Source organism: Ambystoma mexicanum, chromosome 6q (assembly GCF_040938575.1).
Source record: "Ambystoma mexicanum isolate Mex_15411 chromosome 6q, UKY_AmexF1_1, whole genome shotgun sequence".
Classification (NCBI taxonomy): Eukaryota; Metazoa; Chordata; class Amphibia; order Caudata; family Ambystomatidae; genus Ambystoma; species Ambystoma mexicanum.
Window position 1 is genome coordinate 240,320,391 of NC_090937.1, and position 24,631 is coordinate 240,345,021.

A 24,631-nucleotide genomic window follows, 5' to 3' on the forward strand; every position below is an offset into this window, starting at 1 on the left:
GGTGCAGAGGCAAGTGCTGCAAGGTAGGCAGAGGGTGGGGCGAATGAGAAGGGGAGGCCAAGTTGCCAACAGATACATAAGGGCCCTGGCCACCAATCACGGCGACTGTGAGACCAGCAGAAGAGGGAAGGAGAGAAGGAGGAGGTGAAGAGTAAAGTAATGAGGAGCTTCCAGAATTTGAGGAAGTCCTGCTCAAGACGAAGAGGGGTGGGGAGGCTGCTCCGTAAGAGGGATCCAGTTGAAGAAAGGGATCGGCCTCCGGCCCTCTGTTTAGCGAAATGCTTTACACACAGCAAGTTGATGCCAGAGGACTGCAGAGGTCTAGTGGGATAGTATTTAGTAAGAGAAAGTTGCAGATGGTATGGTCCCAGGCCACAAACAGTCTTGTGGATGATGCAGAGGGATTTGATTTTAATCTGTGCAGCAACCGGGAACCAGTGAAGAATTTTTAGGGCAGGAGCGATGGGGTCCCTGGGCTTAAGGCCAAGAATAAGTCTTGCTGCCCTATTCTGGATTAGCTGCAGGGGTCGTAAAGTGGAAGAAGGTAGATTCAGTAGAAAGCTATTGTAGTAGTCAAGCCTAAAGAGAACCAGGGCTCAGGTAACATTGAGCTTCTGGGGAAGTGACAAAAAGGAGAATTCCTTTGATAAGAGTTGAAGGTGGGACTTCTTGGCAATCTCCTCAGTGTGAGGGAGGAAGGAGAGAGAATACTCGAAGATGACTCCAAGGTTTCTGGCTTCCGAAAAAGGAGCAGTGTGAGATCCCATAGAGGATGGCCACAGTGAGGGGAAAAAAGAGGGAGCAGGGGTCCCAATGTGAATGGTCTCAGTCTTGCTGGAATTGAGGCAGAGATTGTTGGAAGTACACCAGGACTGGATGGCAGATAGGCAGTCAGGGATGGTGGAAGGTGCAAGAGGGTCAGCAGGACATTTGAAAAGGAGTAGTGTCATCTGTGTTGCACTGGAAGTTAGCGGAGAAGGAGGAAATGACGAGTGCCAGCTGAACAAGGTTAGTGTTGAAGAGCCATGGGGAGAGGTTTGAGCCCTGGGGGAAACCACATGTGGAGAAGGAAGTTGGTGAGGAGAAGGTGCTCAAAATGACTTGGGACGAATGGTCAGTTAGGGTGGAGTAAGCCAGTCCAATGTCCACTCTGAGATACAAAGTTCAGGGTGACTTTGCAGTGGGTCACCTAACAATGGTATTGGGGCTCTGCACAGGGTACACCAATGACCCATAAATTTTTATGGCCACATAACTATCAGTTCTGTGGTATTGTGACCTGCTCCAGAAAGGATAGAATTCCTGTAAAAGGATGGCATTATGGTGAGAGGAGATAGAAAAGGAGAGCTAGGATAGTAGAACTTGTTTTGAACAAGCCAATCACTGAAAAGAGGAGATATGAAAAGAGAAGCAAACGGGCAGACCCTATGTTGTCCAAGACAGATAATAGCATTAAGAAAGCAGAAAAGGAGGTGGCAGGATCAGCTAAGGCAGGTCTTTAGAGAAGCGAGCCTCAGGAGCATGCAAGATGAGTGGGTGCTGAGAATGTAAACTCAGAGACCGACATGGACCAAGGTGTGGGAAGAGCATTGGGAGTGAAGACAGCCAAGGGCTCTAGCCTAGACTCTGGTGACAGTTACAAGAAGTCAAAATGTGTAAACCTTGCTAAACTTGAGCCCTCAGGCAGAGGAGAGGTGAGTGAAAATCTTACCTAAAGGTACTTGGTAAAGGGGGGAATACCTGCCTGCATTGGTTGACAACATACCATAGGGCAAGAGGGGTCCCATAGAGGGCTTAACCCTGTGATAGTTGTGAGGCTGTCACCTTGTCCTCAGAACCAAGATCAAGATACACATCAAAACAAAGCCACTGAGCCTGACAATGACAAATATCAAGACAAAGGTCCTCATTATGACCCAGGCGCTAAGTGGTTAACGGCGCCGTAAAAGGCTGCGGCGCCGTTAACCACTTAGCGCCTAATTACGAGGTCCCTTTGCGGGACTCGACCTTAACAGCCCAGGCATGCTTGCCCCCAGCTCCATAATTGGACATGCCCGGGCATGTCCGCTCCAGCTCAACCTTATATAAAAACATTTATTATTCACATTTATACACTTATACATTTTATTCCGCTTTTATTCACTTTTAAATGCAACAACCCCACCAAAACTATTTATAGCTCAAGCCTCTCCTTTACATTTTAAAAGCACAACCTTTTTTTTAAATTAAATACATAGAAAAACTATTATAAAATAATGACGTCGGCCACTCTGCCTAGCTTTATATTAAAAGTAAACAAAAACTTTTACAAGATGTACTCCAACTTTATATAAAATCTCTATAAAAAGTATTATATCATGGCGTTAGCACTATGTTTAAGAATCAAACCCATTCCTGCATCATCAACGAGTCACCACGACAAAACGCTAACATTCGCAGTGTCTTTCTGCACAACTCACTTTCGCCATCCAACAGGCAGCAGTGCACACGCGCGGCTCCCAGCCACATTTTTATATAAACTGTATATTCACTTTACATCAAACTGATATAAATTATATCTTTTTTCATATCAAACTACAAAAACAATACACATTTGATATAAAACAGATATCATCTTTAATATCAATTTTATATTAAATATATATTAAATTGATATCAAACATCATATCAAACGGAATTCGGGACTAAGGCTGGAAACAGGGGTTGTTCCCACCTGTCAAAAATGTAACATTGCATAAAAGGAGGGCCCATAAACTACTAATATCTGGTCTTTTGTATTCACCTTGGTGAGGGCCCGCATGATCTGTCTTGCTTTGCCAGGCAATGGTTTGCCCACTCTGTAAGCAACATTTATATCAGTAAGGGGCAAGCTTGCCGGACCAGTACTTCTGTGATAGACCTGGCAGCAATGGTTGCAGTATCTAACTTATCTTCATGCTCATCCAAACCCACCAGGCACATGTTCTTGCAACGTGCTTTCAGTTCCATAAACAGGGATTCCTTTTTTACTTCTTAAAGTTCCAATTTCAAGTCATTCTAAGCCCTAAAGCTACCTGTAATTTCAGTTTTCAAGCCCCCTGCGTCTGACTTTAATTTGGAAACATGCTCATCCAGGTGGTTTACTTTCAGGATCAGTTCAGAGAAGGTGGTCTTAACTTCCCCTACATCCTGAGCCACTTTCAACAGCAAAGTATAGATATCCTGTATTCCTGGTACTTCCTCCATGCCCACAAATCAGTTTTTTCTTCGAGAAAGGATTTTCTGCAGTATCAATCTTCTTTTTAGCATTCATTATCTTCAGACAAATCCTCGAGAGAGGGCAGCAGGAGCTGCTGGTTTAGGCTGCTGCTCAGGGGAGTTGGTAGGTCTGGAAAAGGTCCGCGGCTATGCTAATGCCGGGACTATAGGGACTCAGGGCCAGTTAGCCTTTTGGTTGTAGTCCCTAAGATTCTATCTGGGGCTGCAATCAAAAGACCAGGGGCTATAGCCCCCTTAATCTCCTCCCCTAGCAGTGCATCTGCAGCTGCTCCTACAGCTGACATTCCAGAATCCTATGCATGAAGCTTTGGACTGAATGCTTTTTGAGTCAGAGCGTCTTCTTTACTATGACATACACACGCAGACTGCATGCCATTAACTTCAGAGGCCTCATAAGATCCAAGTGGTTGGATTCCAGGTAGTCCAGTTCCATTTGAAGATAGCCACAAAAGTCTTATGATCTGCAGAGATCACGTGTGCTATCCGTGGTGAGAGTTGGTGGATCTAGTTCCACCAGAGAAATAGAAGAAACAACTGGTAAGATATCAGATCAACACAGATGAATATAGTTAAGTTTAGATCCCGAAAAAATAATTCCAACGTATATGGCTTAAAATAATTCTTTTTAGTCCAGAAGAATTTGAAAAAAAATATAACAATATGACAAAGAAATTCAAAGAAAGATGTTTTACAGAAGACCTTTTGGAAATTAGGACATATTGAAACATGACAAACAACTCATTATGTTGAAATGTTCCAATAATCACATATTGTCAAAATACAAATCTTGAAAATATGTTGAAATGAGGAAAAACAAGAACATCATATTTTTTAAATACAAAAAAATAAAGGCACTTCTCAATGGCTGAACTTGTTGCATTGGAATACCAACATTAAGAACAATACCATTATTCAGCCAGAAATTGGCCCAAAAAAATATTTTAGGAAATGTGCTAATCGTGACTCGATTAATGTATTTTTAGGATTAGAGTCCGGTGTGGAATTTATTTGTAAATTTAGAATTATGCACATTTTCCCCATATAATAAAAACTAATATATATTAATAGATGGCATAGGCAACTATGTGTTATACTCATTTCAGTAATTACAAAGAAGGTAGCAGGCACTCCTCTCCAGAAAGAACAAGGCATGATAACCTGTTCTGAGGTGAGAGTTTGCAGCACACACTTTTTGCTCACTGTACCTTTCACAGACGAGAAATATCCATTTGCATATCAGTCTTTGACCCACCCACATGGGCAGTCCAGCACCGAAATGCTATGGCAATTCCTCTCTGAACAAGAGTACCAAAAGCAACCCCATATACGTGTTTCAGCCTTGTTGGGCCTCATCAGTGAGGTGAAGCTTTGTCTCTCTAAGCACAGTGAGCAGGGAGTCCACGTCTGGTTGCCCCCAGGTAGCTCAGGGTGACCAACCCCAAGTTCCTTACAAACATTACAAAGAAGGTAGCAGGCGCTCCTCTCCAGAAAGAGCATGGCATGATAACCTGTCCTGAGATGAGAGTTTGCAGCACACACTTTTTGCTCACTGTACCTTTCATAGATGGGAAATATCCATTTGCTTATCAGTCTTTGTCCCACCCACATGGGCAGTCCAGCACCGAAATGCTCTGGCAATTCCTCTCTGAACAAGAGTACCAAAAGCAACCCCATACACGTGTTTCAGCCTTGTTGGGCCTCATCAGTGAGGTGAAGCTGTGCCTCTCTGGGCACAGTGAGCAGGGAGTCCATGTCTGGTTGCCCCCAGGTAACTCAGGGTGACCAACCCCAAGTTCCTTACAAACATTACAAAGAAGGTAGCAGGTGCTCCTCTCCAGAAAGAACATGGCATGATACCCATGGGTTTTGCGCGCATTATCAAACAAAATAAGCAAACAAACAATGAAACTGGAATAATGAACTAGCCATAGAAAACCTAGAACATCAAAATGGGCTTGTAGACAATTTAAGATATATTGAAATGTTGCTAGACATGGGCCCTGAACATTAGCGGGATTAACATTAGAACACTTAGACAGATTTCTCTCTGATCGAGACAACAGTATTTCATCTTCATTCGCACCCGGGAAGGGTGCATAGCTAATGTGGTGGCTGGAAAGCGAGCGAGAATATGCATACTCTGCCCGCTACTCCCAGCCCCCCAATGCTCTTCCACAATGGTGGTGCCATTATTTTAAATACATTTTAATGTGGGTAGAAACAGGGAGTATCTTCCTGTTGCCGCCCCAGCCCCCTGTCTCCCCCAAACAGTCCTAAGCCCTTCCTTACCCTACCCTCCCCCCACTTACCTGCTGGACTGGAGCTTTCTTCTCCGGTCCCGGTGCTCCTCCTGATCATCATAGAAATGGAAAAGGGACTTCGTTATTTTCCCTATGGCATCTGGCATCTTTTTTAAATGCATTTATTATTATAATGTGTTTTCCTTGTGAGATTGGCTGCAGATGAACCCTGGGGTGCGAATGGCTTTCACTCCCACTGCTGGGGGACGGACATGGCCTTTAACAGCACACAACCCTCACCGAGGCAACCGGGCTCAGAGTAGTGGTCCGTTAAAGGCAATGTCTGCCCCCCACAGGGGGTTTGAAAGCCATAGGAGACACTTTGACACAATCAGAGCACATGCCATGAATCCCTAGGATCGGCTCCAGGTCGTCTAGTGCAGAAGAGAGCTTTCATTCCGTACCCGACACAGTCTGCAGTGTTCAAGTCCAGAAAAGCAAGATGGGATAACCTGAGGGTACACTGATAAATTGAGTCCACTTGAGGCAGCATTTCTTTAGGTCACTCCTCTCTAAAGACATAGATCATTAGCCATGACCACGACAGCAGGATGTAGGCCACCACTGGAAGACTGCAATCTGAAGTATTAACCATATCAATGGAACATCGCACCTGAGAAGAATTGGGAAATAGTAGCACCCATAACACAGCCCTATCGCTACACAGCTGGGGAAATGATTTTGCATCTATTCTGATGCAGAACATTGAATGTTCGAGAAAAGACCACATGAAAGCGATTAACAACTAAAAAGCGAAGGCAGAATAATTGTGGACAAATTGGATATTCATAAGTATTTTATCACAATATTAAGACAGTATTTTGTGTTATTCTGTATTTGTATTGTGCCAAATCACCACCTTGGTAGCTTTAATGTACTAAATCCTTGCTTGTTCAAGACATATTGTGCCCCGCCTCAGGTCACCAGACCATAGTCAAGTTTTCTTGGAAGAATTCATGAGCAAATGTGAAGTAAGGCAGAGAGAAAGTGGGAAAGGAGTTTGCAGGCACAGGCAGGAAGACAGGCAGGGATAAGTTCTTGTGCTAATATGGACACATATTTAGTCATTGTATGAAGACTATCTTTGAGGGAGAGCCACCACAGAAGGGCAAATCTGTTGCGCTAATATACACTGTGGGATTCAAAGGCAGTTTTGGAGTAATATAAATTGGAGATCAATGCCTATTAAAAATCTAGCAAGGAAATTCAGAATACACATTTTGGGGCTTCCAAGCCAACTCAGAAGATAGCCTAATACAAGAGTAGGATGTGTCAGAGGTGAATGTTGTTCATAACAAACGACAAGGGAGTGTGATTGGCAGAGATAATAAAGTAATCATGGTATGTCTGGCGCTAGCTAGAGAGGATTCAATGTTTGTATTCTGTGGTGATTAAAGCCACCTCAGCACACTGAGGAGCAGGGACAGAATCTTTCTAACTTCAAGCCAGCCATGTGAGCGCCAGTGTCCTCCAAAAGCAGCATTAAAAGTCCCCTCAGCCCAGAGCTGTCACAAATGGCAGTTCAATTGTAGGAATAAGAGGATGACCCTGAAGACACTTCCAGGTTATGATGGCTATCGGTAGGCAGGATCCTGCTAAGGATATAGCCCAGAGGCTGCTGCCTTAGCAATTATTGTGCCATGCCAGAAAACATTTGAATGATTCCTGAGTTGCTGTGGAGACTAGGCCTTCTTTGGGGCTTATAGGCTCATTTGGGAACAATCTGCATATTAAAGTACCCCTTTCCAAGCCCATTGACTGAACTGCAGTTGACTAGTGAGGTTAATAGATGGTGTTGCAGAGTACCTGAACAGTCTCGGTTTGTACACTTGGAAGCCCTTTAATTGCAACAAGTGGATTTGTATCAAAAATGGTCACAACACAAATGAGTTTACTGCAAAGTCTATACCCAGGCATTGGCCCTTTGCCATCAGCAGACTGAACGAGGGGTTTGGGCAGAGTGTGAGCCAGGAAATCCTCAAACACTCTTAAATCAAAGCCTAGGCAGGATTACATTAAACACCTGAGAAACAACACATTATTTCCAACAATAAGTAGAAGTGCATTTCAATTCATGCATTCAAGCTTATTTCTGAATACCTCTTTCCTTTGAGGGGTTTTACAGAGCCAGGAGTAGCATGCAATCTGATGTTTATTGATGGAGGGGTGATGCAGATAGAGGTTAAATACCTCCCTTCACACTCAGACCATTCACTGAAACAGAGAAAGGACACACATACTATTATGATGTTGTTTACTTGTGCAACCCCTAGAATCTTTTAGGCTGTGTCAAAAAACTGAAGGTGACTGAAGGGGAGCGTGGATAAGTGAACAGACGTGAGTCTGTATCAAAGGTGTTTTAAACATTATATTACGTTAAACATTTATTTTTTCTTTTCTTACTGCATCAGTCACCAACAAAATGGTCTAAGAGTGCCGTGGCTATGTACCCTATGGTATGGCACCTAGAAGCACAGGACAGAACACACACCCCACAATCACCCCTCAATGTGAAGCTGCTATAGGTATTCTATGGTCCAGCACACAGAACCACAAAGGTAGTATATATACCCCCAACTCCGAACTGTGCAACTGCGATGTGTGCCTCTGTCACAGTAACAGAAATTAAACCTTGCCCTCCCTCTCCCCCATGCTAAACCAAGAAAGGGCGTTAAACAGAAGATATTTGTCCAGTACAAAGAAGCACCTTGCAACTCCCTGAAAAATGAGCACAGCGGCTTCTGGGTGTGCAAGACGAGACATTTTGTTAAATCTTGAGCTTCTGTGTAAGCTGGGGCTAGAATTGTGGGATGTTGCCTGTAAGAGCTATAAGACCTCTTTTAGTCTCCCCTGACTAGTATATAAATGACCAAGAGGCCATTAACATCAACATTGAATATGCCCATATGATAGGACGAGTACTCCAAGTCCAACAACAAACACTGCCATTATATTGCATGACTTTGGGAACAAGGAGTGAAGTCTGATGGTGCCTAGAATGATCAACCAGACTGATTACTGGGACAATAGGTTGCAAGTATTTCAAGACATTGGGCCTCATTACGAATGTAGCACTACCAGCGCCGTTGTTACCTCTCTGCCACATTACGAGTACTGCTTGCCAGTGCCGGACTGCACACCGGGTGCAGTGGTCTGACCAGGCATGCAGACTGGCACCTGCAAGCAGAACTTGTGATTGCACCGGCACCGTTATTAACGGTGCCGGTGCAACCATGCTCCTGACCCCCATTCTGCCCTATACTGGCACCCGCGGTATGGGCAATTACCGGCCCATTCATCTCGTGATGGGCCAGTAATGGCCCATTCGCGAGTGCTGGGGCCGGTAGCCTTAATAAGGGCACGGCTACCGCCAAACTCGTAATGAGGCCCATTGCCAGGCCACTCTGGCCAGGGTGAGGGAGGTGAATAAATGGCACATTCATTGAAAATTCAATTATCCATTTGGTCTTCAATGCAAATTGCAAGAATTATTTATTACCATTTTTACTGTGGAAGGGGGGGTGAAAAAGCTAATTAGTACAGGGGACAAGAGCCTGGTTATGAGGGCAGAGATTGATAGGTTGAATATATCTAGAGCCACACCATAGAAATAGTTTCGAAAGCCCTAAACCTCAAATTGATAAAAACATATTTGATTGACATGTGGAGCTCTTTGCTCACTCAGGGCCCATAAATCACATTTATCAATATGTTCTTTGGTCATAGGTCTGTTTTTATTGAATATTTATATCTATATATCTATATATATATAAAACTCCAAAATAGTTTGTGTGTTTGGCGAAGCGTTGGTGTATGGGAGGTGAAGGCGTATGGCGAAGGTGCATGGGAGGCGAAGGTGAGGCATGTGGGAAGCAAATGAACCTGAGAGGCGAAGGTGAAGGCAGGTAGAATTCCAGAAGTTTCCAAATGGTTACCATATAAAGAGGTGCAACAGAAATTTTTGTCACTCTCTTACGAATAGTGCTAAAGTGTTATTTCCCGAGTGGCTGAGTCAACAAGTCATCCTTGCTGCTAAAAATTATTTTGTCAATGAAATAAAAAATCAGATTCAGAATATGCTCCCAGGCACAGTTACGGAGTACAACTCAATCGATACAGTGGTGGATAACGATAAAGCTGTAAACTAGCCAACAGAATTTCTCAACTTACTAGACCCCCTGGGAATGTTACCACATCACCTTCGACTGAAAGTTGGGTCACCCATCGTTCTGCTTTGCAACCTTCACCCACCTAGTCTGTGTAATGGCACGAGGCTGTGCATCAAAAAATTGCTGCCCAACGTAATTGAAGCAACAGTGTTGAACAGGAAGGGAAAAGGAGAAGATGTATTCATCCCCTGTATTCCACTCATTCTGACAGACATGGAATTCAGTTTCAAGCGCCTAGAATTCCCGGTCAGGCTGGCATTCAGTATCACGATCAACAAGGGACATGGCCAGTCAATCAAGTGCATTGGTACCAACGTGGAATCTCGATGTTTCTCCCACGGGCAGTTATATGTCACGTGTTCTAAAGTAGGTTCCCCAATCAGTCGTATACCTTTGCTTCAACTGGCAAAACAACAAATGTTCTTTATGATCAAGCCTTACAATCAACATGTACTTTGGTAATATTAAACTTTTGGTCCATACGTGTTGATACCCATCAACTGCTCAGGAACCTCCATGTTGTTCTCATGTACAGTTATAAGTTTCAGAATGTGTTTTTAAGAAGAACAAAGAATTGTGTTGTGTAGTCTTTATAAGAAAACATTTATAAAATATCATATAACAGAAAAATGTAGTGAATTTTTCCTTTCTTATGGAACCTATCTGAAAAGCGTAAAGGTACCTTAAGGGATCTCTAACAATTAGTACCAATGAGGAACGCTGGTATATTTATTTATTTACTGGGCATTTATAATGCGCCTATACAGCAAATGGTGTTTCAAGGCGTAACAAGAAAACAAATGGGGGGGAGACATGGAAGTAAAATAGTAAAAAACGGTCCCACAAGGCCTTGTGTCATGCAGATCCTGCAAGTGCAGTAACAGGAAGTGCAGGGGAGTGGGGGAGAAGGGGAAGTGCTGGTCAGAGAGGAATGCACAAATGCTAAGGAGGGAAAGCAAGTGCAGGACGGGGAGAGCGTGTAAGTGCTAGGGGGCAGGAGCGTGGGGAAGAGGGCCCCTGGGCTAGGCGAGTGACCAAGTGGTCAAGTGCTAGGGAAAGCAGGGAGTGCAGGGAATGAAGGTCCACATACTAAGTGAGAAGACATGGCAGGATGGGATCAGTAGGGGTACAGGCCCCGGCAGGTATGCACAGGAGGAGAGATCATGTTAGGGCAAGTGCAGATTTGGGGGGGTTGAAGTCAGGGTAGACTGTGGGGCTGGGGCAGACTGGGTGAGGAGGGCCTGGTGCCCTGGATGAATCAGAAGGAACCAGGCAACCAGTCAAATACGGCGTAGGGGGACATTAGCAGGGGAGGGGGAGAGGGAAGGAAGAACAGAAAAGGAGGGTCTTGAGAATCTTCCAGAATTTAGGAGATCTGGTTTAAGCCTGATAGGGGCTCGGAGGCCATTCCAGAGGGAAGTTTCTGCAGAAGAGACCGATCTACCCCCCACTCTCTGCTTGGAGCTCGAAGACCTAAGGGCTCTAGCAGGGAGGTATTTAGGGAGAGAGAGTTGGATGTGGTGGGGTCCCAGGCCCAAGAAAGCCTTCTGGATGATGCAGAGGGACTTGAACTTGATCCTCGCAACAACCGAGAGCCAGTAGAGAGATTTTAGGGCTGGAGAGATGCAGTCCCTGTGCTTGAGGCCAAAGATAAGTCTTGCAGTCCTACTCTGTATTAGTTGAAGGGCTTGAAGGGAGGATTTAAGCAGATTGTGGAAGAGGCTGTTGCAGTAGTCCATCCTATAGAGGACCAGAGTTCTGGAGACATTGAGTTTCTGGAGGAAGGTTAGGAAAGGGAGAATGCCTCGGAGGAGGTGCAACTGCCAGTGGGTCTTCTTGGCAAGGTCTGCGATGTGAGGAGAGAAGTAGAGAGAGGAGTCAAAGATGACATCAAGGTTTTTTGCTTGACAAGTGGGTGGAGCGAGGGGGCCCATGGAGGGCGGTCAGAGAGTAGGAGGGAGGAAGGGAGCTGTGGTCCCAATGAGAAAGCTCTCAGTCTTACTGGAATTAAGGCAGAGATCTTTAGCAGCACACCATGCCTGAATTGCAGTCAGGCTGTTAGGAATGAGAGAGGAAGAAGAGGAGGCAGTGGATGGAAGCTTGAAGGAGAGCTGCATATCGTCTGCATAACATTGGAAGTGAGGAGAGAAGGTGGAGATCAAATGGGCTAGCGGGGCAAGGTAGATGTTGAAGAACCACAGTGAAAGTATAGAGCCCTGAGGGATGCCGCAGGTCAAGAGTGTGATGGGGAGAGAGGAGAGAAAAGTGCCCAGTTTAACCTGGGATGGTCGGTCAGAGAGGAAAGAGGTCAACCAGTCCAGTGCAAGGTCCATGATGCCAAGGGTATCACAGAGCCGATTTATAAGTGTGGCATGATTGACCATATCAAAGGCAGATGAAAGGTCAATAGGGATGAGGATGGAAAAGAGAGTTGGAATCAAGATTTGCGAGGAAGTCTTCACGGGTGGTCAGGAGAGCGGTTTCATTGCCTCTAGCTGCTCTGAAGCCAGACTGGTGGTCGTGGAGACAACCAACAGATTTGATGCAGTGGAGCAGCTGGAAGACGACCAGTTTCTCCATAAGTTTACCCAGGAAGAGGGTATTGGAGATAAGGCGGTAGTTAGCCAGGCAGGAGTGTTCGGCAGAGGGCTTTTTGAGGACAGGGTGCACAATGGAGTGCTTGAGGGGTAACGGGAACGAGTCAGTGGCAAAGGAGTGATTGCAGAAATCAGCCAAGTCTGGAGCAAGGGAGGCAATTTTCTCCTTGATAGTTCTGGAGGAGCAGGGGAGCACCTGTTTGGAGGAGACATTCATAGATAGGACTTGTATAGACTTCTCATCCGGTGGTATAGGTGAGAAAGAGAAGAGTAGGAGGGGGGCCAGGGGAAGTCTGAAAGCAGATGATGGAGAATGGAGGGGTGTAGAGGAGAGTGAGGACAGGATGTCCTGAGTTTTGGTTATGAGGTGAGAGGCCATTGCAGTGCAGAGGGTCAGCGATGGCAGAGTAGAGATGGAGACTGCAGTAGAATTGGTGGCATCCTTCTAGATTTTGAACAGTTCAGTCATGTTGTTAGTGGCACCAGAGATGCAGGATTGGATGTAGGCCTTCAATCTCCACACAACTTGAGATTCAACATTTTTTGCAGGGCATTTGAGTTCAACTGACCTGGAATCCAGAATGCCTGTGATGTCAACTTTGAGGTCACAGGTATTCCCAGGATGCAACACCTTCTCCCTTCCCGCAGGGGTTGCAAGGGAAGGCGTCAGTGATTGGCCTTTCTGCCTCTTGCATGGATGCTCCCCTTTACGGTTCCTCACTTCAATATGTACACCCTCCCTTCCCGGTGACTGGGTGCTTCCCTACCTGATCTGCCAGCTCCAAGGATGACTACACTCTCCTAACTCCACATCCACCTTTCACTCATTCTCACAGAACCCCTTCCTATGGTTTGGACCTCCAGGGACACAGAGCAGTTTAATCCAACCTATCTCCACAATTGACCCTCTTGTGCTGGACTCCCTTCATGTTGTCAGAGTGCACCTTAATCAAGGCCTGTTTACACTGCACCCTATTTCTTATGCCTCTGTCATGAAATCGCGTGGTTGCCTTCTTGTAGAAGAGGTGCCAAGGCCATAGTTTGGTTTCCATATTCCTACCTCGCATCATGACATTCAGCGAAATGCCTGTACAATTGTTTGCCACAATATTTCCTGCACACATGTGTCTGACCAATCGCCTGCTGCAAGGTCCCCCTCATTCTTTCCTTCAAGAGGCATCTGAAGAACTCAAATTGGCCATTGCCAGCAAGGTGGCATAGAAAGCTTCTGAGATTTTAGAAACTCAATAATTTAATTGGAACACAACCACACGCCATTGTCAGTGACAAAGCAATCAGGAAATCCCTCCCTCCTGAAAACACAAGGAAGGTAAAGGCATTTTTAGCCCTGGAGTCACTTACAAATCATACTTCCAGCCACTGGCTATAGTGGTCCACAAGCACAAGGGCATAACACCTTCCATTTGGAAGGCCCTATATTGTCCCAGTGAAATTCAGTTCCAAATTGCTTTGAGTGCAGAAAGGAAGCTCAATGGGACTGAAGAGTGTGATCTCACTACAAGCCCCTTCAGACTCCCCACATGTGCCTGACACTCTCTTACCAATCTGTCAAGCAATACATCCATTCCTGGCTGCCAGTATTCTCCTCTCAGTGCCCTCTTGGTGCCAGGGATCCCCATGTGCCCATACCGAGCCATCTCCACCAGATTATGGTGCCCAGATGATGAGATTCATTTCACCCCTGTAAATATGAGTTCACCTTCAACCTATAGTTCAACCTGTACATGTTGGTAGGAGCCTATCTCAGATCCCACTTCCTTTGCAGTGGGCCAACTCTGCTAATGCGCCCCATCACCCTTCCTAACAAGGAGTCAGCCTCCACAGCCTGTGCCCATTTGCCTCGGGTGAGCTCACCTAAACTCTCCCGTCAGGTCATCTTCAGTGGAATAAATGGGGAACATGGTGGGGCAGACCCCCCTCAATGAGTAAGAGTCACATACATTCAGAAAACACATTTTTCTTGTCTGGCAAGTGCTTAACACTGAATAAATATTTATGCAGTCTAGTCATAAAACGTGCTAATCTGGTTGAGACCTTGTCATATCCTTCCAAGGGCTTGTGGTCAGTATGTAGTTCAAAGTGTGCTCTGCACAAGAACTATTGGAATTTCTCATTTGCCAACATGCACACTAGGAATTCCTGCTTGATGAGAGAGTATATTTGTGGTTTGAGAACCTAGGAGGCAGATGCCACATTCTCCTACCATATCTAATATCTCTGTGACAGGACTGCTCCCAGGCAATATGCCTAGGCATCCACAGTCAGAATGCTGGGACACTTGGAGTTGAGGGCGGTTATATCTTTCACTTCACCTCCTTCAAGCTGCAGTGCTGGATTTCTCCCAAAGAAACTACACTGCATTCCGCAGGAGAGTCCTGAGAAGTACATGAGCCCATGCGGTTAGCAGATGCAGGCACAATATTCAAGTAGTATTCAGCCAACCCTATCATTAAGGGAAGCTAGTCTCTATACCCTGCTTCGATTGCACGTTGGGCATTGCCTTTGGGCCTAGCCTCTTCTGCTGAGACACCATGGCCCAAATACTCTATCCCTTTTCTTAAGAAGTGTTCTCTTTCCAGAATCATTCCACTGTCTTGAAGGACTGCCAGGACTTTCCTCATCATAGTTTCACAATCCTTGACCATTTCAGAAAATATTAGGATGTTGTCTTGGAAGTAGGCCTCCCAAGCATATTCACATTATTCTGGGGAATATGGACACCACAGAGGTCAAGCAACTAGGCACACAGCAGAATCTGTAGAGGCCCTGGGGCTTAATTACGCAGTGAGATTATAGGAGAGATATCTCATGGTATGCAAAGCATAGGTCTACAGTGGAATAAACACAGCTCAACCAATGAGACTCAGATTTTTGTAAATGTTGGGTAAGGGGTGGGTATTTGCCATGATATTGTTGTTCAAGCTGCAAAGGTTGACACACATATGTAGGCTTCATCTTCCTTTTTCATGAGGACATTTGGGGAGAGCCAATAAGAAGGTAGCCCACTCCCTCCATGTTCCCCCTTCAATCAATTCAAGGATGCCTTTCAGCTGGTCCTGTGTGAAAATGGGCGCCAGGCACACCTAGTGTTTTGCTGTGATTTCCCAATTCATGAGTTTGATTTGGTGTTGGAAACCTGTCAATAATGTGTGAAAGAACATGTCAGGAACTTCTCTATCCCTCTATTCACTTTGTCCTTTGTTGTCCCCGAGTCCACCAGAGGTTTCTTCACCCCCCCCCACAACCTCCAACCAGACAAGCAGAGCATTTTTGGGTTGCCAGCCAAGTAGGCATGCCCCCTTCTTTACAACGTAGACCTTTCACTGGGTGGTTCTGTCTCTATCGTTGATGAGGGCATTAAAGTAGCCAATGATCCCAACGCAGTGGCCTGAGTAACTAACTGGATCAATGTTTGTGGGTTTGTAACTAACTGGATCAATGTTTGTGGGTTTGAGATTCTCCACCACATGCCAAATGTTAGCTAGATAGAGGGCTTCCTCCACTACAGTATAGAATGAGCTAGGATCAACTAGTGCTACATAGGGCACTTCAGCTATCTGGATGCTGTCCTTCTGGGTGCTCTTGCCTTCCTTCACCATGTTGACCATCATCACTGTATCAATCTCAGTCACTCCATACCCCCTATCATGCAGAGCATTTGCCTGTTGGGTTCGTTTTTGCCATCAGTCTCCTGCTCGGCCTGACACACCTTGTAAAAGTGGCTCAATTTTGTGCATGCTATGCAGGTCTTCGTAGGTGCAGGGCAGTTCCTCCTCATGTGTTCCGTAGTCCCATATCTATAACCTTCCCATTTCTTAGTCCGGACATTTATTTCCTGGGTGGTTAAAGTGCAGTCATTGCCTTCCAGGTACAGTCCTTTCCTTCAGGTAGGCAGTAATTCCTGGCACAAATAAAGCAGATTGCTTCCCAGCCCATTTCCTCTGCCCAGGCTTTGCTTTCCTCATATTGCTTGTTCATCACCATGAGACATCCAGAGCTTTTCTCTTATTTGTTTTCCCCAAAGCGTGACCATCAGCTGGTCCCTCATGAGCTTGTTGAGGAATGGGACAAACCTGCACTGGTTATAGCCCAGAAGCCGACAGCGACATATGGTTCGATAGTCTCACCTTCCTGTTAATATCAGGTTTAGAAGTTGTGCTGTTCTCTAACCTGGCCGTAACCCCATCGAAAATATTAAAGTCCTCACTTACGACCATACGTGGGGTACATAATTTCCTAGATTGCTGAGAAACAGGAATAATTTGCAGGGGTCCATCCTGTAGTTTCCTGGCAGGCCAGGAAATTCTTTCCACTGTTTTAATGAATTGTTGCCTAGCTTGAGTGATGTAAAAATGTTGGGGATTGATTCAGTGAGTGTTATGTTCACTTGTAGAGGGTGGGCTACTATGACCTTGAAATGTATAGTCTCCCTGTGTAAGTTTCAGGTAGTGGTAACTCTGTGCTCTGGGTTTTCAGACAGGATGGCCTTAACCATTTACTTGTACTTTGTTAAAACAGTAGTTCATTGTTCCTTGGTGTCTTTTTCTGCATTTATATTCCTTCTGGAAGTATTTCTGTTCCACTAGGCTATTGTGCTGTTCATTATATTTGTATTGACAAAATGGGGCTGTTGTGGTTAGAAGAAGGAAGGAGACACAGGAAACACAGGAGACGGGGTGAACAGGAGACAAGGCTTTTATTCCCTGGTGGGTAAGTGGAAAGCCACGCTGCACTCCTTATGCTCCCATCTCTCCACGCCAACTGCTGCTCGCCTCCCGCACTGTTCTAACCATTCAAGATGCATTTTTGGATAATGCGAGGGGGCAGTATGGCCCAGGAGACAGCACACAGCAGGCGTATTAGAGACACAGTGCAAGTGTGCAGCGAGTGGCTAAGTATCCACTACACACCTTCCGTTTTATACAGAAGATTCAATACAAAAACCTTTAGACTTGGACAGAGTCCGATGCAATCGGGTTATGCACCACCCCATCTTCTGTTTCCCTAAATTGTTCACCCAGCTTTTCTTGCTCTTGACTCTTCTCACAATTTTCTGATTCTCTAGTTTGATTTCCCGTTGCCCCGCTACTTGGTGATCCAGTTAGGACACTGCTTTGCCATGACACATCTGAACATAAATGAACATATGAACATAAATCACTACATTTGTCCAAATTGCTTCTCCTCTCACCAAGATTTACTGGTACTCTAGTATTTCTCAAAATGTCTCTTGCAGGCACAATTGTATTGTCCAATGATTCAACTCCAACCATGTTCCCCTCTACCACATGACATTGCACCAATTGCCTCTGGCTCCACTTTGTTCCATCATTCAATAACACAACCGTTCCCATGATCCTTTCGATCAACTTAGGAGACACCAAACAAGGAAACTCCTTTCCCTTTACCCTTGCATTCCTTACACAGACTGTGTCACCCACCACAAATGGTTTCACACAAACACGTTTACGCTCATCAATCAAACCATATTGTATACTTTACCTGACACTCTTCAGCCCTCGAAATTAACTCACTTCTGTTCACATTAACTGGTCATGCTGTTCCTAACCGCTTGGGTGCCAACTCACATACATATCTTCTACCTCTCAAGGCTGTAAACCAGGTGACCCCCGTAACTGAATGTGGGGTAGTCCTACATGCCCAGATCATATCTATCAAAAATGTTCCTACTTTTGGCAAGAGTGCTAGTTGGAGTGTTCCTTTAATAACACTGTTACATCTCTCAATCATTACATTTTGCTTTGCACAATATAGGGCAGCCATCTCATGATGCACTCCAGATTTGTTAAAAACATTTACAACTAAAGCCAACTGAAATACACCCCATTGTCTGTCAATATTAAAGATGGAAAACCTTCTTTCCTAAAAACTTTGTCCAAAATATCCACCATAAACATGGCCGTTTTCTTCTTCCAACCTCCCCTTTACACAGCCATGTTGTGTGATAATCCATTAAAACAAGCAAAAATCTTTTTACTTGATTACATTGGGGCAAAGGTCCCACCATATCTAGCGCTAACTTCTCCCAGCATTGGGTGGGTATTTTCACTGGGCATAATGGAGGTTCTACGGTCACATGTGATGTGTAACTTGCTGCACATGGAACACACTGTGTTACCATGTGTTCTACTTCTGCATCCATATCAGGCCACTCTTTGAGATTTCTCTTAGTCATATTTCTACCTAAATTAACTTCATCGGCAATGTCCAATATCACTGGTCTTACTCCAGTATGTGGGACACTCTTTTCACCTCTACACAAAACATCACCCTCTGTCCACAACTCATTAAGAACTCGGTCAAATTGTGCACTCACCCCATATGAACTCTTGGGTCATCCTTCCTCAGGCAACCAGCATACTCTCACTAATTCCAGATCAGCCATGTTTACTTTTTGCCATGTTGGTAAATTCAGTGCTCCTTCATGTGCTAGATGTGCTACTAATGACCATTCTTCTACAGGTAACGTATTACTATCATCCACAAGGAGTCGGAACAAACAATCTGCAACTATATTCCTAGGTCCTGGAGTATATATATTCGTAAAGTTAAATTCCTACAACGCCAATGCCCAGCGATAAAGCCTAGGCAATGTACACATGTTTTTTCCCATCAGTCCATGAACTTAGAGGTTTTGGTCTGTTTTTAAGACAAACGGAAGGCCCCAAAGATTTCATTTTAATTTTCCACAGCCCAATAGCATGCCAAAGCTTCTCTCTCAATGATGGAGTAATGTTGTTCCGGTCCTTGCAATAACCTAGAAGCAAACACTATTTCTACTTCTTGACAATCTGTCACTTGTGTTAAGGTTGCCCCCAGTACAACTTCACTGGCATCAGTTGTCAAAAATGTTTTACTCAAAGGACTAAACTTATTCAGCATTGGAGCCTTCACAATGTATCTCGTTATCTGTGCAAAAATGCAATTGTGTGTTTCAGTCTTTACAAACAATACATTCTTCTTTAACAATTCCCCCAATGGAGCACTCACAGTTGCAAAGTTTCAAAACACTTGCAACAAATCTCAGCAAGTCCCAAAAAGGACCTCAATGTCTCTTTGTTATATGATGCAGGTGCCTTTAACACAGCATCTACTAAACTAGTTTTCGGCCTGATGTGCTGATCTCTAAATAGGACAATTCTCTGACCTTAAATTACATTTATCTTTCCTTATTGTAAACCCTGCTTCCCTGAGAATTTCCAGTGGTTGTATTAGACATATATCATGAAGCTGGAAATATTATGTGAATATTAAAATATCATCTTGAAAACATTTGACATTTTACTAAAAAGTTCATCCATTTTGGCACTGAAAACAGCTGCCGCTGAGGTGAAGCACAAAATGGCATTCTCATGAACCTATATCCTCCAAAGGGTGTCACAAATGACGCCAGTGGTCTAGAATCTGGATGTAATGCAATTTGGTGATATGTACTAAACAAGTCAAAAGTTGTAAAGTATTTTGCTCCATGTAAAAGGGATCTCATTTCCTGAACTTTGGGAACTGGGTGACGATCCACCCATAATTTGTTGTTAAGAGATCTCAAATCTACACACATCCTAATCACTGCATCTGATTTCTTTGCAATTACCACAAGGGACACACATTTAGCAGCTTCTATTGGTTCACTTATCTCATGGTCACACAGTCTGTCTAGCTCAGCCTTCAATTATTCTTTAATCTTTAAGCGTACCGGTCTCACTTTGTGTGAAATTGTTTTTGCCCCTTTCTTCAATATTATTCTGTGGCTAAAATCCTTCCAGCATCCTATTTTATTTTGAAAATCATCTTTAAATTCATCAAAAATATCACTTTCAACTAGCAAAACTGGTTCTGTGGCGTTTTGGCCCTATATAATCTGAAGAACTTTCAGATGTTTACAACTCAGTAAGGAGCCCCCTTTTTCAGTCACATACAACTTGCCCCACACTTTCCTACCATTAAATTAAATTTCTTGTGCATGAACGACACATTCTAATAGGCATGCCAGCATATGCCTTAGGTTTAATGTCTGAGCTTTTAAAGTCCTGTAAACTGAACCCTAATTTAAGGTACATGTCTGCACCTATTACTGTGAAGTTGGAGCCTGAATTGGCCAGCATCCTCAACTCTCCCTCACTACACACCAAGAAGCATCAACATAATTCTCCTCTACTGTTGCTATAGCAGTTCATTCTTCTTTTAATCTTGAAAGAAATGCATAATTTCATCAACAAATCTCACATCATCACCTAGACTACTCCTGCACATTTTTTGTACGTGACTGCCCCTATTACATTCCCCACATGCTGCACCCTTGGCCTGGTAGTGTGCCTTAGTCGCTATTTGATCATTCCCTCCACATGCATAACACACAGTCCTGTTCTTAGTCCATTGGGAATTGTCATTTTTATTGGTAGGCAACCATCCTGCTCTACTTCATTGTCCTCTATTGCTTGTGTTATGCAAACATTTGGTTCTATGTGGTTGCTTCTGAAACTTTGCATTTTTGTTGCTCACATAACTGACTTCTCCTTTAGAGGCATTTGCCAGGGTTAGAAATAAGCTGCAGATTGTTCTGACATCTTTGCCATGGTTATATTTTGTTCCAGGGTGAGTTCTTTGATCATGAATAGCCTTTCTTGTAGCCACTTGTCTGATGTGAACCTCACAATTTGATCCCGTAACAAACTGTCAGTTGGGGATCCAAAGGAAGGAGACACAGAAAATGCAGGCAAGCAGGGTGAACAGCAGAGAAAGCTTTTATCCTCTGGTGGGTAAGTGGAGAGCCGCACCGCACTCGTTATGCTCCTCTATCACCATGCCAACTGCTGCTCGCCTCCCACACTGTGCTAACCTGTCAAGATGCACTTTTGTATAATGCAAGCGGTCAGCACATCATGGGAGACAGCACACAGCAGGCATGCCAGAGACCTAGTGCAGGTGCATGGCGGGTGGCTAAGTAACTTATAGACAGGTGTTATGCAGTCTATGGAGCCTTTGTTGTAATTAGCACTGGAGAACAGGTTCGCCTTTATTCGGCTTTCCTTGGAGCACCCACTTCTCTTTAGTGGTGTTGTGCAACTCATGAGTAGCTCCAAAATGGCAGCGTTGGCAACAGTTGCATTGCTTAGCAACCTGCACTTAACATCACTGTGCTGCTATCAGCATCCATTGAGCAGTGCTGTGTGGCTAAGTAGTGGCACAGGGAGGACAAGGTGACGTGAGAGTGGGATAGACTATACTGGTGGGAATTTGGCATAGACCGCGCAACATGGCTTGCTAGACAGTAGCGAGAAGAAGGGCCTCTGACAGCACTGGGTCCAGCCTCTCGGGTGAAGAGGCAGACCTCCAGAGGATGGGAGAGGACTTGTCAGCAAGCTTTTCGGTGCAGCTCAGGATCTGGAAGGCAGTACATGAGACAAGAGGCTGGGTAAGTAGTAGCTTTGTTAATCTTCACACAACATCCGTCCTCCCAGTCAAGGCGTCCCGGACCCACCAAAATGAAATCCCCAAGGGCTCACATCCTATTGCTTGTGACGTCAAAATTATGAACACTCTTCAACCCAGGATCTAACAACTTATCAGCCCTGGGTAAGATGGTGTCTCTACTTTTGATACTGAGGACCATCCATACTACCCTGTTCTGCAATAACCGCAGGGTGTATTCGTGAGCTCCCTCGTAGAAGCTGTGGCCATAATCCAGTTGGCTCAGGGCTAGAAAGCTGACCACTTCCACTTTGTGATAGAATTCAAAGAACGGGAGGATTCTCCGGAATCTTGAAAGTTGGTAGCAATTTTTTTTTTATATGGCTTCATTTACATGCAGTATCAACATCATTTCAGATTGAAAACGATCAGCACTGCTGATTTTGTTGTTGCACAGAAGAACCCATGATAATAGAAAGATTTGAATGGGAGACTGGTGAGGTTGGTAGTCTGCCTACTGATGCCATTGCACTCTTACTTACGAATCAAGACACAAGCAGGGGGTGTGGTTATGCCTATACATCTTCAACTTTTTTTATAACAGTATTATTGAGGCTAACCATTAATGCCCACATTGGGCGTTTTGCATACTGGCATTCACATGCTTAGTGTATGGATGCCTTATGTACCGCATTTGAAATGACTGAAAAACTCTCAGCTACTGTACATTGGGAATAATCAGTAAAGGGCTCGCTATAATTCAAGATGTAAACAAAAAAGCAAACAGTAACTCATGTTTCTGCTTTTAATTGGTGTATTCAATGTTCTTGCAATTTAGAATGATCGCTTCATTCCCGAGTTTCTTTCAAATCCCCGGCAGATCATTTCATTTCTGAGAACTAGAGAAGGCACCACAGACATAGCCATGCGGTGCAGCAGTCACGCCGCGGGCTGTTTCCATGGCAACTATAATAAAACAAAAGCCCCCGAACTTCATAACCTACTCCTCCATCTTTTGTGGGCGTTCCCGTAGACACAGTGGCCGGCAGAAAAAAATAAACTGCCGTTTGAAATCCCGGCCGCTGTGGGGAAAAAGAAGCTGTCAATTTCACAGCTCAGTGCGTTTACATTTGTGCGGCCCTCGGAACGCGATACTGTCAGGAAAACTGTGATTTTTGAGACTAGAAAGGAAAATGAACTCCTTTAACTAACTGGCCGACATCAGAAGTGAAATTCCCTTTTCTTGAAATGCAAGTGCTTTCAACGGCCCAGTGGAGCATTAAATACTATTCCTGAGTTGCACTGAAAAGTTTTAAAAAAAGATATATATATATATATATATATATATATATATATATATATATATATATATATATATATATATATATATATTTACCCGAGCTAGTCATCCCATGAAGTCTTTTTGTGCTCCTGCATTGTGTCCTCTCTCCATTCCACATTATGAAAACATGTCAAACAAAGAAAAGTGTTCTTCCTAGCACGAAAAAAAAGCTACCGGGGTATCAGAAAGCCGGCAAAGAGTCTGCGTTCATAACCCATTCGGAGGACTCATTACCAGTTTTACGGTGTGGTATAAAGTGGCAGTAGTTTCAATACTACCACTGTTTTGGTGGAAGCGGAATTACTGCCACTTTTACTGCAAAATCGAATCCTGAGTTTGCTCTTGAAGTTGAGGATTTACCGACACCAAAATGCCTGATGTAAATCCGACACTTTATTTTAATGTCGGAAATTGGGTTTTTACTGCAACATAATTACGTCACCTAGTACATTTGTGAAAATCCCTGTGGAGATGTATGGACTCTAAAAATGGGGTTTTACACCGTGTTGCCACCACTCGTAATCACCTGGTATATCAATGGGACTGAGTGGTAGTCATGGAATTTTGGTGGTAATTTATTGCATTTACTATCAGATGATTGCCAAACTCACAATGAGGCCCTTTGCCCAGTTATTCTAATGTCTGTCATTCGGAGCATGTAGCAGGATATTTGGTTAGTTTATGGGAGTGTCGGTAAAATAACCCTTCCTAATGGCTCCCTTTATAGATTAATATCCCAAAATGGGCGATGAGACTAGAGTGCATTATATATACCAAGCTAAAACCCTACCACCCACCGTGCACTCTAAGATCAAGCTCTGCCCTCCTTCTAGCGATACCAAACACCAACTCAGTCTGGTTAGGAGGATCATCATTCTCAGCCTTGGCCTCCACTGTATGGAACTCACTTCCACCCCACGTTCGACACACCGAAGACTACCTGTCTTTCCGCAAATTACTGAAAACGTGGCTCTTCCCTTAAAGAATCGACGCTTAGAGCAAAAGGAATAAATAGCCCCAATAAACAGAAATCCAAGGTTGTTTGAATAAACAAAAAAAAAGAACAAAGGGAGTCAATAGAATAGATAGAAAGACTAAAACGGATAAACTGAGTGAAACAGATAGAATAAGTGAAATGGATGGAATAGATGGAACAGATAGAATAGATGGAACAGATCGAGTAGATGAAATGGATAAAGTCGATGGAACGGATCGAGTAGATGGAACGGATAGAGTAGATGCAATGGATAGAGTAGATGGAACGAATACAGTGGATGGAACGATAAGAGTGGATGGAATAGATAGAATGGATGGAACGGATAGAGTGTATGGATCAGATAGAGTGGGCAGAACAGATAGAGTGGATGGAATGGATAGAGTGGATGAAATGGATAGAGTAGATGAAACGCATAGAGTGGATGAAATGGATAGAGTGTATGAAACGGATAGAGTGGATGGAACGGATAGAGTGGATGGAACGGATGAGGGGATAGAACGGACGAAGTGGATGGAACA